Genomic DNA, 12,401 nt, shown 5'->3' on the forward strand with positions numbered 1-12,401 from the left:
CACCAATGTGGCCGCGCAGGCTTCTGCTTCTGTGAGTCTGACGTCCTGCACGTATGTGCAGGACGTCAGACTCACAGAAACAGAAGCCTGCGCAGCCTTCTACATGGAATGTTGCTAGTGGAATAGCAACATTCCATGTAGAATCTCCATAGTAGCAACATTCCATGTAGAATCTCCAATGGTATCTATTTTACTGTCATAGTAATGCTTGAATGTTTTCACTTATATACACTGTCAGCTAGCACATTTGCTTATTTCCGATCTGACCAAGAAGGGCAACCTGGAAAGCTAATCAAGAATGTATTAAGTTATGTCCAATAAAAAGGTATCATCTTATTTTCTTTTCCATGTTTTATTTTGTTTGATTTCTATAGATTCGACATGGAATGTTGCTATTCCACTAGCAACAATTCCATGTAGACGTCGGCCCTTGTAGATCACCAATGTGGCCGCGCAGGCTTCTGCTTCTGTGAGTCTGACGTCCTGCAGTACTGTGCAGGACGTCAGACTCACAGAACAGAAGCCTGCGCAGCCTTCTACATGGAATGTTGCTAGTGGAATAGCAACATTCCATGTAGAATCTCCAATAGTAGCAACATTCCATGTAGAATCTCCAATGGTATCTATTTACTGTCATAGTAATGCTTGAATGTTTTCACTTATATACACTGTCAGCTAGCACATTTGCTTATTTCCGATCTGACCAAGAAGGGCAACCTTGGAAAGCTAATCAAGAAATGTATTAAGTTATGTCCAATAAAAAAGGTATCATCTTATTTTCTTTCCATGTTTTATTTTGTTTGATTTCTATAGATTCTACATGGAATGTTGCTATTCCACTAGCAAAATTCCATGTAGAAGTCAGGCCCTTGTAGATCACCAATGTGGCCGCGCAGGCTTCTGCTTCTGTGAGTCTGACGTCCTGCACGTACGGCAGGACGTCAGACTCACAGAAACAGAAGCCTGCGCAGCCTTCTACATGGAATGTGCTAGTGGAATAGCAACATTCCATGTAGAATCTCCAATAGTAGCAACATTCCATGTAGAATCTCCAATGGTATCTATTTTACTGTCATAGTAATGCTTGAATGTTTTTCACTTATATACACTGTCAGCTAGCACATTTGCTTATTTTCCGATCTGACCAAGAAGGGCAACCTTGGAAAGCTAATCAAGAAATGTATTAAGTTATGTCCAATAAAAAAGGTATCATCTTATTTCTTTTCCATGTTTTATTTTGTTTGATTTCTATAGATTCTACATGGAATGTTGCTATTCCACTAGCAAAATTCCATGTAGAAGTCGGCCCCTTGTAGATCACCAATGTGGCCGCGCAGGCTTCTGCTTTCTGTGAGTCTGACGTCCTGCACGTACGTGCAGGACGTCAGACTCACAGAAGCAGAAGCCTGCGCAGCCTTCTACATGGAATGTTGCTAGTGGAATAGCAACATTCCATGTAGAATCTCCAATAGTAGCAACATTCCATGTAGAATCTCCAATATTCCATGTAGAATCTCCAATGGTATCTATTTTACTGTCATAGTAATGCTTGAATGTTCTCACTTATATACACTGTCAGCTAGCACATTTGCTTATTTCCGATCTGACCAAGAAGGGCAACCTTGGAAAGCTAATCAAGAAATGTATTAAGTTATGTCCAATAAAAAAGGTATCATCTTATTTTCTTTTCCATGTTTTATTTTGTTTGATTTCTATTGATAAACAACTAGGAGAAAGTTTTTCTTTACTCAGCGCGTAGTTGGACTCTGGAACTCGTTGCCGGAGAACGTAGTGACAGCATCTGGCCTTATTGAGTTTTAGGGGGTTTGGACAGATTCCTGAGGGAAAAGTCCATTGAACATTATTACATTTTTAGGGGAGGGGGGGGGGGGGGGTTGCCGGGTTCTTGAAGCCAGATTGGCCGCTGTCGGGCTTGATGGACCCTTGGTCTTTTCCCAGTATGGCGGTGCTTAAGTACTTATGATGTGTTAATTGTGACATAAAAATTAGGATTCTACAATAGGTTTCTTAAAGATTTGAAATACCAAAATCATAACTTCTGTTCGAAATTTGCTTCCTACGACAGAGCCATCACCAGCACACACTTAAAATCCCACGTACATGACGTCTTGTACGCCAAGTCTGAAGAGTAATTCATCCTCTTAACAGCACTCATCGGACTTTTTATGCACGTGGAATTCTAGTGTGTGCTGGTGATGGCTGTGTCTGAGGAAATTGTTTATGATGATATAAATATTTGTTTAATACTTCTTTAGTGGGATGCTTTTGTTTGTGCTGTCCTATCGAAGATGGATTTCCTAGTTTGTACTAAAACGTATTTTAATGTATATTTTTCTGACGTACTACTACTACATTTAGCATTCGATAGTGCTACAAGGCGTACGCAGCGCTGCACAAACATAGAAGAAAGACAGTCCTGCTCAAGAGCTATGTATAAAAGTGAGCCAAGGTATAGGACAATCAAGCCATTGTGACATCACTGATGAGGTTGGCTCTATTGGTGGCCTGAGGCATTATGACATCACAATATCACTCTGATTACAAGAGACTACTACTACTACTACTACTACTACTATTAGCATTTCTATAGCGCTACAAGGCATACGCAGCGCTGCACAAACATAGAGAAAGACAGTCCCTGCTCAAAGAGCTATGTAATAAAAGTGAGCCAAGTATAGGACAATCAAGCCATTGTGACATCACTGATGAGGTTGGCTCTTATTGGTGGCCTGAGGCATTATGACATCACAATATCACCTCTGATTACAGAGACTACTACTACTACTACTATTTAGCATTTCTATAGCGCTACAAGGCGTACGCAGCGCTGCACAAACATAGAAGAAAGACAGTCCCTGCTCAAAGAGCTACAATCTAATAGACAAAAAATAAATAAAGTAAGCAAATCAAATCAATTAATGTGTACGGGAAGGAAGAGAGGAGGGTAGGTGGAGGGGAGTGGTTACGTAAACTGTTCTGATTTGCTATTGCAATAAGTGACGGTATAGTAAATGAATAAACGATCTGTAGTTCTGTATTACAGTGAGAGTATTTTATAAATCTGTAACTGTGACTTTTTTTTTTTTTTTCTTTTGCAGCCACGCCCCACCCTGACATTGTCTCAGCCTTCCCCGTCACAAAACATCTCCCGCCCCCCAAGTATAATCAAGGTCCCGAGCACCCTCACACTGCCTGTTCAGACGCTGGTATCAGCGCGTCCCTCCACACCGACCCAGCCATCCCCACCACCTACCAAGTTCATTGTCATGTCTTCTACTTCTGCGCGTAATAGTTCTCATCAGGTATGGTTGGATAAACTGTGCAATGTATGAGGGTATTTTAATTTATTTAATTTATTGCATTTGTATCCCACATTCCCCCACCTATTTGCAGGCTCAATGTGGCTTACATAGATTAATCTATTCAAAATATGCTCTACTTCAATCTACAATTCCATCATATTCTTTCAAACACAGTCCGCTGTATTCAGGAAACCTAGCGTTCTTAAAAGGATCAGTCAGATCAGCGCACCTTCCCCTAATAAGGCTAAATGAGCGTAGCATATGTCAAAAGGGGTGTAACGCAATCCTCATCAATCCTTAATTATATATTTTCAACTTTTTTTTCTTTTCTTATTTATCTCTTATTTCCTTTAAATCGGTTATAGATAATATTAATTTCTTCAACTTATTGCACATAGCATTTCATAATTTCATAGTATACTAGATTACTTAGCTTTCAATTTCATAATCATATTTCTGGAGACCAGATGTCAACCGACACAGATCGCGTACAAAACGCTGTTTCAAGGTAGTCTCCGTACATATATCAAACAGTCTCCATCTAAGATATAATTAAGGATTGATGAGGATTGCGTTACACCCCTTTTGACATATGCTACGCTCATTTAGCCTTATTAGGGGAAGGTGCGCTGATCTGACTGATCCTTTTAAGAACGCTAGGTTTCCTGAATACAGCGGACTGTGTTTGAAAGAAATATTGATGGAATTGTAGATTGAAGTAGAGCATATTTTGAATAGATTGATTGTGAGCTCCCTTCTGTATAAATCAATTGGTGCTTATTAAGTATTTACATAGGTTAATAACATTGTCAATTCGGATCACAAATCAGGTTCAGTTAGTAATGTGTAGTGGTTAGGAGGGGAGAAGAAGAAGAAGGGAGGGAGAGTGAATAGGGAAGTTAGAGAAGGTCAGTGTTCATAATTGAGTGGGTTGGTGAGCTTAGAGGCATATTTTCAAAGCACTTAGCCTTCCAAAGTTCCATAGAAGCCTATGGAACTTTGGAAGGCTAAGTGCTTTGAAAATGAGCCCCTTAGTGGGGTTGTCGGTTCTCATTGTAGGCCTTGTTGAAGAAGAATGTCTTCAGAGATTTCCGAAAGATGGTTGTTTCGTTGATTGCTTTCAGGTCCGTTGGCGATGCATTCCATAACTGCGTGCTCATGTAAGAGAAGGTAGTGGCATGCATCAGCTTGTATTTAAGACCTCTGCAGCTGGGGGAATGCAGGTTGAGAAATTTGCGAGATGATCTTGTGGCGTTTCTGGGAGGTAGGTCTACGAGGTTTAAGCATGTAGATTGGGGCGTCTGCATGGATGATTTTGTGTACGATCGTGCAGATCTTGAACGCAATGCGTTCCTTAAGTGGAAGCCAGTGAAGTTTCTCTCTCAGAGGTTTTGCACTTTCATATTTGGTTTTCCCAAATATGAGTCTGGCGGCCGTATTCTGGGCAGTTTGGAGTAGGGTTGGTGGAGTTTGTATAGGGGGTAAGTAGCACAGTGTAGTGTGCATGGAAGGGGGGAGGTGTTTGTTGTTTGCATTACTATATATATTCACCTCCTGTTAACTGTTGTTTAATCACTGACCTCAGCGGTGCCAGTCACTGAATCAGGCTTCAAATCAGCAAGCTTTACGCATCCTCCACCTCATTGGTCTGCAGTATATTTTCTGATTTTTAAATAATTTTAATTTTTCTGTTCCACTTGGCCACTCCTCCACTTCTACCACAGTTTAGTAAATCTTAGTGCAGTTAGTCCCTTTAGGTTTGAAGACATGTTTGTTTCCTGAGATTTAATTTTTATTTATGAGCTTAAAGTTTTTTGGACGGGATTAATTTTTTTTAATTCTATTTTTTAATGGATTTTTCAATTGTATAATTGATTTTTATAATTTTTTATTTCTTATTTATATGTTTTCTGATTTGTCTTTTTTAAATTGGTTATGAAAACCATCTCAAATTAACTTTGTTCATGGAATTGGTATATAAATATTTATGAATACATTTTACAATTAAATAAGCATTCTGTGTGAATTAAAAACATATAAAATGTAAAAATACAGTTACTCTGTCAATTACAATATAATTTAAAAAAAAATTGCAGGGATTAAAAATACAATGAATACTAAACCCCCTGTTTACTATGCTGTGTGCTAATGCTGACACAGCCCGTTCACTTTGAATGGGCTGTGTCGGCATTGCCGGGCGGTTTAGTAAACAAGGGGGTAAGCGTCATGCAGGTAAAAAATACTTCTGGAAGCCCTAACTCAGCCCTGCCCTGCTTTTCTATCAGGGGGTGAGCTAAGCCACAATTACCAACAATTTAATACAAAGGTAAATCAACCTAATTTACCCGCTGTACTACCTGGAACCCATCCACAACTATTAACATCCTCAAAAGTTCCAGGTTCACTTGATGACAGCAGGGGGCAGAGCCACATGAGCAGATGAGGGACAGGCACAGCGCCCACAACTCCTCCTTACTTCTGGTTTCTGGTGTATCAGGGTGGGTGTGCGGGACTGTGGATGGTGTATCAGGGAAGATCACAGTGTGATGTGTATTGAGTATGTAGCCATCTTGAAAGACTGGGGGAAAGGGTAAAGGTTAGGAGTAAGCTGAACGATGATGTTTCTTTGATTCTTAGGAAAACAATGTACTGAAGAGTCATAGTACATCTTGAGCATGTTTTCTCTTTGTAGTAAAATGAATATTAAAAAAAAAAAAAAAGGATATACAGATGTCATTCTGCACTTGTGACGCAGACCATGCATTTGGTCTGCTTGTCATTGGTGAGGTGAGAATTATCGTGCTGGGACCTAGGTATGAAGTACCACGTCATTGTGTGTGTGCAAGCGATGGAAAAGTTTGTGCTCTTCACCTCTACTTGCTTGTCCTTCTGCAGGTGATTACCCTGAGTACGACCCCTGCAGCCACTACCTCTACGTCTCCTGTCACCACCACCGTTCCCAGCATCCAACCCTCGTCAAGCTGGTCTCCACGGCTCAGACCGGTACGAGCAGCACGGCAACGGGCAGCGTGCAGAAGTATATCGTCGTATCGCTGCCATCTGCAGGCGAGGGCAAGACGCAGTCCAGCCAGGGAACTCTGCAGCAGCTTCACCCTCGCCAGCGCTGGCCTCACTCTCTCAGGGTTGCCTGCGGTAAAGCAGGAACGCCCGGACAGTCCCCAGCCCTCCTTCTTGCCTGGTGCTGGCGGGATGTTCCTGAAAACCAACGGGTCTCAAGGGGTGCCGGAGTCTCCGCAGCCTTCACAGTGACTGCAGGGTATGGGGTGTGACCCAGTGGCACTGAACTAGTTAATTGTAAGGGAAAATGGAGCCTTTGCAGAGACTGCAGGATGTGCGCATTCAATGGCAATAAAACCAGCGGGCCTCAGAGTGTGTCTCAGACGATACTGGAGTCTCTCTAGCCTCAGCAGGGACCACAGGATGTGCTACAGAATTGTTTCACCAGGGCACAAGCTTGGGCTCAGCCTCCCTGCATTCTTTATAACCTGCCTGTGTGAGTTGGGAGAGTGGAAAGAGGAGTTTCTCCCCTGAGCCTTGTAATGCTGGAATTTCATTCCTTGAACTTTTTTTTTTTTTTTAATAAAAGCCTTGTGCAGTGTAAGCTGCTGCGGTCTGACCTTTTGTTCGCTGGGAGGCACCGTGAATAAGGGTTCACGGTCCTATGAGAGGCTGTCAGCCCAGTGTGTGGTATTGATCGATCAAGCACACACCTCTGAGAAATACGACATTTAAAGTTAAGATTGTGCGATTGACAGGCTTTCATGGGGTAGGTCTCCCTTTGTCTTTCCTGCATTTTTCTTTTACAGTGGTCGCATCACTTCCTCTGCTCTCCTGTGCTGCCTGTATACTCTTAAACATTTGTCTGCTTTGTGGTCTCCTTTGCTTTCTATTTAGTGGCTGTGCCATGCTCTCCTCTTAGAGCTGTGAAGTGGGAGCAGTGATCACTTTCCAGCTTATTTTCGAAGGAGATTGCCGGCCATCTCCTGAAGCCGGCTAAATCGGTATAATTGAAAGCCGATTTTGGCCGGCTTCAGCGGCGTTCCGTCGCGGGGCCGGCGAAAGTTCAAGGGGCGTTTCGGTAGGGTAGCGAAGGCGGGATGGGGGCGTGCGTTGAGATGGCCGACTTCGCCTGATAATGGAAAAAAAAGAAGGGTGTCCCTGGTGAGAATTTGGTCCACTTTATTTGGTCCCTTTTTTTTCAGGTCCAAGTCCCAAAAAAGTGCCCGTATTGACCAGATGACCACTGGAGGGAATCTGGGATGACCTCCCCTGACTCCCCCAGTGGTCACTAACCCCCTCCCACCCTTAAAAAAAACACAACTTTAAAAACTTTTTGCCAGCCTCAAATGTCATACTCAGGTCCATCGCAGCAGTATACAGGTCCCTGGAGCAGTTTTAGTGGGTGCAGTGGACTTCAGGCAGGTGGACCCAGGCCCCCCCCCCCCCCCCCACCTGTTACATTTGTGGTGGTAAATGTGAGCCCTTCAAAACCCACCAGAAACCCACTGTACCCACATGTAGGTGCCCTCCTTCACCCTTTAGGGCTATGGTAGTGGTGTATAGTTGTGGGGAGTGGGTTTTGGGAGGCTCAGCACCCAAGGTAAGGGAGCTGTGCACCTGGGAGCTATTTTAAATATATATTTTTTACTTTTTAGAAGTGCCCCCTAGGCTGCCCGGTTGGTGTCCTGGCATGTGAGGGGGACCAGTGCACTATGAATCCTGGCCCCTCTCACGACCAAATGCCTTGGATCTGGCCGGGTTTGAGATGGCCGGCTACGGTTTCCATTATGGGCAAAAACCGAGGCCATCCATCTCTGACATTTGGGCAGCCCCAACCTTATCATCGAAAAAAAAAGATGGCCGTCCATCTTTTTCGAAAATATGGTTGGCTCCACCCACTTGCGGAGCCAGCCCCGGAGATGGCCAACCCCGTTCGAAAATGCCCTTCTTTGTGTTACAGACAGGAGTTGGTGCACAGCTGAGGCTTGGAGTTTCTACCGTGACTCCTTGTCACAAGGCAGAAGTGCCTGCTCTATCTGAGGGAGAGCGGTGGGCTGAGAACCAGGGAAGCCAGAGTTCAAATCCCGCCTCTCCCACTGATGCTCCTTGGACAAGTTAGAACATAAGAGTAGCCATACTGGGTCAGACCAATGGTCCATCTCGCCCAGTTTTCCAATCAGTGGCCAAGCCAGATCACAAGTACCTGGCAGAAACCCAATTAGCATCATTCCACGCTGCCAATCCCGGGGACAAGCGGTTGCTTCCCCATGTCTGTCTCAAAAGCAGACTATCTACTTTTCCTCCAGGAATTTGTGCAAACCTTTTTTAAACCCAGATACGCTAACTGCTGTTACTACGTCCTCCGGCAAATAGTTCCAGAGCTTTATTTGTTGAGTGAAAAAAAAATATTTCCTCCTCTTTGTTTGCTTCACTTGCTGTAGCCTCAGTAGTTATGGACTTAGAGATTGTGAGCCCTGTGGGGCAGGGAAATGACCTACTGCACCTGAACTGGCCTTGAGCTCAGGTTTGGAAGGAGGAGTGATTAATATCCAAATGAACGAACCTGCCTGTACTGAGATTTCAGGCCTGTAGTGTTCATTATGAGTCACAGAACTTGTTTTTCTTAGAAAGCATTGCAAAAGTGCCTCGCTGTGTGCCGTGTACTACATGCCTCACCGCTCTGACCCCTCCTCTCCCTTTCCTTTCCTCCTTCAGGAACTCTGTTGTCCCCTTTCTCTTGCACGCTCTGCTCCTGCATGATTTAATGCAGGGATGGGCAATCTCGGTCCTGGAGGGCCGCAACCCTGTCGAGTTTTCAGGATTTTTTTCATGCATGAGGATCTATTTGCATACCATGGAGGCAGTGCGTGCAAAATAGATATCATGCATATTCATTGGGAAAATCCTGAAAACCCAACTGGGTTGCAGTCCTCGAGGACTGAGGTTGCCCACCCCCGCTTTAATGGTTTTCCTTGTGCTCCCTATATTCATACACTGTCTAATTTGAGTAGCTTTTTTTTTTTCTCCTCCTGTAGATTAATTAAGAGAAAAAATCCATAGTAGAAGGATTCTCATCCCAGTCCTTGGAGCATATGCAACCAGTCTAGATTTTTCAGCATACCCACAGTGAATAGGCATAAGAGCTTTGCATACAGTATCTCGTCTATGCCCACTGTGGGTACCCTGAAAACCTGACTGGCTGTATGTGTGGCCCCAGGACTGAGTTGAGAGTCACCAGCTTAGTAAAACGGGCCGAGGGTGGGTCACTGGCGTTTCCAGTCATTCAGCATCAAACCTCAGGGCACTGCTGCACTTCTTTTCAACCCAGTCCTCGGAGTACACCCAGCCAGTCAGGTATTCAGGATATCCACAGTGAATATGCATATAATATAAGTGAACGGGTAGATCAGTTTCAATATAGTTGTATAATGTGAAGTGTCTGTTCACGCTTTCCAAAAATACTAGGACTAGGGGGCAAGTGATGAAACTACAGTGTAGTAAATTTAAAACAAATCGGAGAAAATATTTCTTCACCCAACGCATGATTAAACTCTGGAATTCGTTGCCGGAGAACGTGGTGAAGGCGGTTAGCTTAGCAGAGTTTAAAAAGGGGTTGGACGGTTTCCTAAAGGACAAGTCCATAAACCGCTACTAAACGGACTTGGAAAAATCCAAAATTCCAGGAATAACATGTATAGAATGTTTGTACGTTTGGGAAGCTCGCCAGGTGCCCTTGGCCTGGATTGGCCGCTGTCGTGGGCAGGATGCTGGGCTCGATGGACCCTTGGTCTTTTCCCAGTGTGGCATTACTTATGTACTTATGTCCTCTACTTGGCTCACTTTTATTACATAGAGCAGTGATTTAACCTATTGTGATGTCATAGTGGCTCATTCCACCAATAAGAGCCAACCTCATTAGTGATGTCACAATGGCTTGATTGTACGTTTGGGAAGCTCGCCAGGTGCCCTTGGCCTGGATTGGCCGCTATCGTGGACAGGATGCAGGGCTCGATGGACCCTTGGTCTTTTCCCAGTGTGGCATTACTTATGTACTTATGTCCTCTACTGGGCTCACTTTTATTACATAGAGCAGTGATTTAACCTATTGTGATGTCATAGTGGCTCATTCCACCAATAAGAGCCAACCTCATTAGTGATGTCACAATGGCTTGATTGTATAGAATGTTTGTACGTTTGGGAAGCTCGCCAGGTGCCCTTGGCCTGGATTGGCCGCTGTCGTGCACAGGATGCTGGGCTCGATGGACCCTTGGTCTTTTCCCAGTGTGGCATTACTTATGTACTTATGTCCTCTACTTGGCTCACTTTTATTACATAGAGCAGTGATTTAACCTATTGTGATGTCATAGTGGCTCATTCCACCAATAAGAGCCAACCTCATTAGTGATGTCACAATGGCTTGATTGTACGTTTGGGAAGCTCGCCAGGTGCCCTTGGCCTGGATTGGCCGCTGTCGTGGACAGGATGCTGGGCTCGATGGACCCTTGGTCTTTTCCCAGTGTGGCATTACTTATGTACTTATAAACAACTCTACCATCATATCTCTGACATCTTACAAAATCTTTATTCTACATTACAAATGTTTCAATAAAATCTTATAAAACCTTATGCATATAATGCTGGAACCCACTACTATTAAACATTAGTCATATATCATCAGAACATTTATTACCCTTTGCAAAAAAAAAAATGAATATGCATGAAAGACATTTGCATGCACTCCTTGGTATGCAAGCCTAGCCCCATGCGTATTCATAGAGGATATCCTGAAAACCAGACTGGCTAGGTTGTGTCCCCAGGTCTGAGTTTAGAAGCACCTGGGCTGGAGCAGAACAGCCTGGTAACTTCATAACAGGATCCTAAATACCAATTAAGAGTTCAGATCTCACTGATGCCCCTTGGGACCTTCGGCAGTTCTTGCCGCCCCCTATATCCTCCATACAGTAGGTATTTTCTTGAGTGTAGACTGGAACTTGCCTTGAGTTACCACTGAAACTGAGGGCACTAAGGGGCAGATGCAGCAACCAAACGTAAAAAAATCTAAATCGTTAAAGTCCCTAACGATTTTAAAATAACGAAAAATGCACCAAAAAAAAAAGTCACACATGCTGAGATCGGTATTGAAACGTACAATGTATCAAAGAATCACAATACACATCGTTAATCGGCCCCCAAATCATGCGCAGAGCAGCCAAGCGTTATGTTAGCTGCTCTGCGCATGCCACAAACAGTCAAAACACAGTCAAATCACAAGCACATGGCTCCCAAATCAAAATAAAAATAAAAAAAGGATCGGGAGGGGGCAAGGGCGCTCATCAGGAGCGTCCTGTACGGACGGCCTTGCCCCCCCCCCCCCCCCCGCTGCTCCCCACTTTCCGCCGCTCCCCCCCCCCCCGAAAAAGCAAAATGCTAGCTGCCCCGGTCCCCCTCCCTTCCTCACTACTCTCTCACCTCAGCTCCGCCTCCCGACATCCTCCGTCCTGTGCCCCGCCCCCTTTTGGGGTCGTCGCCGCCATTCCCCTCCTCCATCGGGCCCCCCTCCCTCTTACCGGGCCCGTGCAGCGCCTCTCTCCTCTGTCCGTCCGTAACATAGGTTACTGACGTCAGACAGGGGCGGGCGCAGCAGGAGAAAGACGCGCCATCGAAGCTGGGCGAAGGCAGCCATCAGCTTTCTTCTTGCCCGTGCAGCGCCTTCGGACAGAGGAGAGAGGCGCTGCACGGGCCCGGTAAGAGGGAGGGGGGCCCGATGGAGGAGGGGAATGGCGGCGACGACCCCAAAAGGGGGCGGGGCACAGGACGGAGGATGTCGGGAGGCGGAGCTGAGGTGAGAGAGTAGTGAGGAAGGGAGGGGGACCGGGGCAGCTAGCATTTTGCTTTTTCGGGGGGGGGGGGAGCGGCGGAAAGTGGGGAGCAGTGGGGGGTGGGGGGCAAGGCCGTCCGTACAGGACGCTCCTGATGAGCGCCCTTGCCCCCTCCCGACCCTTTTTTTATTTTTATTTTGATTTGGGAGCCATGTGCTTGTGATTTGACTGTGTTTTG

Source organism: Microcaecilia unicolor, chromosome 14, assembly GCF_901765095.1.
Source record: "Microcaecilia unicolor chromosome 14, aMicUni1.1, whole genome shotgun sequence".
Taxonomy (NCBI): domain Eukaryota; kingdom Metazoa; phylum Chordata; class Amphibia; order Gymnophiona; family Siphonopidae; genus Microcaecilia; species Microcaecilia unicolor.